General features: G+C 43.4%; 1 pseudogene; it reads right to left on the reverse strand.

The window, feature by feature from the left end:
- Window positions 1-2203: 2203 nt before the first annotated feature.
- Window positions 2204-2316, reverse strand: LOC133095816 (small nucleolar RNA SNORA70; annotated as a pseudogene).
- Window positions 2317-2539: the final 223 nt, after the last annotated feature.

The raw sequence follows: 2539 nt of genomic DNA on the forward strand, positions 1-2539 counted from the left end.
ATGAGTTTTCTTATCAATTTAATTATTTCAGCACATTGTTCGTTAATTAACTTTCATTGAGTTGATGTACTTTTATAGTCCAAAAAAGGTTTTTAAGCTCAACAAAAAAGATTTGTAGAAGTCTTGAACATAAAATTGTTTGTTTATATTGAAATTCTAGTTTTAAGAATATTTATCTGTATTTTCCAATCTCCCTGCCAGCTCTCACCCAGACATAAACTCTTTTAATATTTTGTATGTTTCCTTTCGACTGATTTTTTTAAGTGCAGGTGAAAATACGTGATTTATACAAATTTGTATTCTTTGTTCCCCTTTAGACAGCACCATAAGCATTTTATCCTATCATCAAGAATGCTTTCTAAGTGTAATTTTAGTGGATCCTCCACATTCATTTTAATAGATACCATGAATTGCTTACACACCGGCTCCTTGCCAGCATTTTGCAATATTCTGGCATTTCCTTATCACTGTAGTGTGAGGCAAATATGTTTGGGTGTGAGCCTTTGACCCCAACTGTTTTTCTCATGGCAGTTTCCTAGAATTGGAGTTCCTAGGCAAAAGGGCACACGGTGTTTAAGGTTCTTGACATCAGCTGCTAAACTGCCTTCCGGAAAGGATGTAACAGTGTGATGTGGCCACCAGAGAGAGTCTTTGCTCCAGCCAGCTTGGAGAGAATTTAGGAAACCTATCTCAGGGGTTTAATTTGCTTTTCTTTCATCGTTAGCTAACTTGAACTTTTCCCCACAACTGTTTTGAGCATTTTTATGTCTCCTCTTGCCTATCCATAGTCTTTGCTCACGTTCTCTCTGGGGTCTGCATGTTCTCCCCATCACGGGTGTCAGCCCTTTATCTGCTAAAGACAGTATCCTTTTGTCTATTCTATCTTTGAAGACCATTTGCCCCAGTTCACCATTTGCTTCTGCCCCAGGTAAACAGATCTTGGCTGTGATTCTTTGGATTTGCCTGTCTCTCCAGGTTTTGAAGTGGCTGTTTGCCCTGTGACCTCAGTTCTGTGATGGGTCCAAGAAAAGTCACCTACTTTCAGTTTTTTAAAGCTTTTTCTTAAGGATGGGAGTAATGACTTCCAGGTTCTTTACATGTCAGAGCTGAAACCAGAAGAGATTTGTTTTTTCAGGAAATTTTAAACTCTGAATTCAATTTCTCGAATGGTTAGAGGACCATTCAACCATTAAAGAAGTTGAATTTGTAATCAAAAAGCTCCCCCCAAAGATCTCCAGGCCTCTGCATTTCACTGGAGGAGTCCACCAAACATTGAAGAGTCTGATAACTTTGATCTGCTTTAAAAAAATGCTGTCTGGATGATTTTCTAGATCTTAATCCTCTTTCCATTAGCACAAATTTTCATTTTAACCTAAAATGTATTTCTAGTTTGTGTGTCTAGTTATGTATTTGTATCTTCAGTACTGACCACTAGAATATGGGCGCAGTTATTCTGACTTTGCGTCCTTAATCACCATATTCATTCTGCGTATTTTAGCGTATTTTCTTATTCTTCCGCTTGAAGCTTTAATTCCCTTTCCTTTCTCTTTTCTATATGCTTTATGACTTTGCTGATGGAATTTTAAACATGTGCAGATGGAAGTGAATGATCCCTTGTACCAATTGCCTTTGAGAGTGGCCTGACATGGCTCCTTTGGATTTTCACCAACATCAATGAAAAACAAAACAAAACAAACACCACCACCACCACCACCACCAAAACAGCAAGACGACTCTTTTTTTACATTTTTTGACAGGGAAGTAGGATTTATTGGTGGGCACGAGTAAGGAGGGGACAGCGCCAAGGCTCTCGTGAGCGCAGGGCCCGCCATTTGTCCAGAGGGCCGCAATTAGGGATGTATATGACCCCACAGCCATCCGGGATGAGCCGCTTTTCTGCCACCATGTTTTCAAATTCGTCTGCATTAAACTTAGTAAATCGCCACTTCTTGGAGATGTGGCTCTTCTGGCAGCCAGGGAACTTGACCTTGGCCCTTCGGAGGGCCTCAGTCACATGCTCCTCGTTCTGCAGCTTGGTGCAGATGGACATTATGACTTGGCCAATGTGGACCCTGGCCACTGTGCCCTGGGGCTTTCCAAAGGCACCTGGCCACTGTGCCCTGGGGCTTTCCAAAGGCACCTCGCATACCCGTCTGGAGCCTGGATTGGGGACAGCATGCCAGTCATGATGTCCACTGGAAAGGGCTGTCTCCGAGGTCCCTTAGGGCAACAGGCTGCATACACTATTGAGGCTGCTGTTTGCAGCCATTGCGCACTGGGAAGACAACTCTTAACCACTTTCCTGCTTTGCCATATTTACTCCATTCAAGGCTGGATTCCCTAACTTTGTATCCGCCTGTGGAGGGGCATGTAGCTGGTGCCATGATTTAAACATTGCGCTGGGGGCTTCTGGAGGCAGGTACCATGTCCTAACCAAGCGCTCCTGGTTTCCCTCTTCTGGACTGTAGCACAGTCGGGCACACGGGACACGAGCAGCGGGGCAGCATGGGCAGCTTGGGGCAGTCGTTTCAGCTCTGCT

This window comes from Eubalaena glacialis, chromosome 7 (assembly GCF_028564815.1).
Source record: "Eubalaena glacialis isolate mEubGla1 chromosome 7, mEubGla1.1.hap2.+ XY, whole genome shotgun sequence".
Lineage (NCBI taxonomy): Eukaryota > Metazoa > Chordata > Mammalia > Artiodactyla > Balaenidae > Eubalaena > Eubalaena glacialis.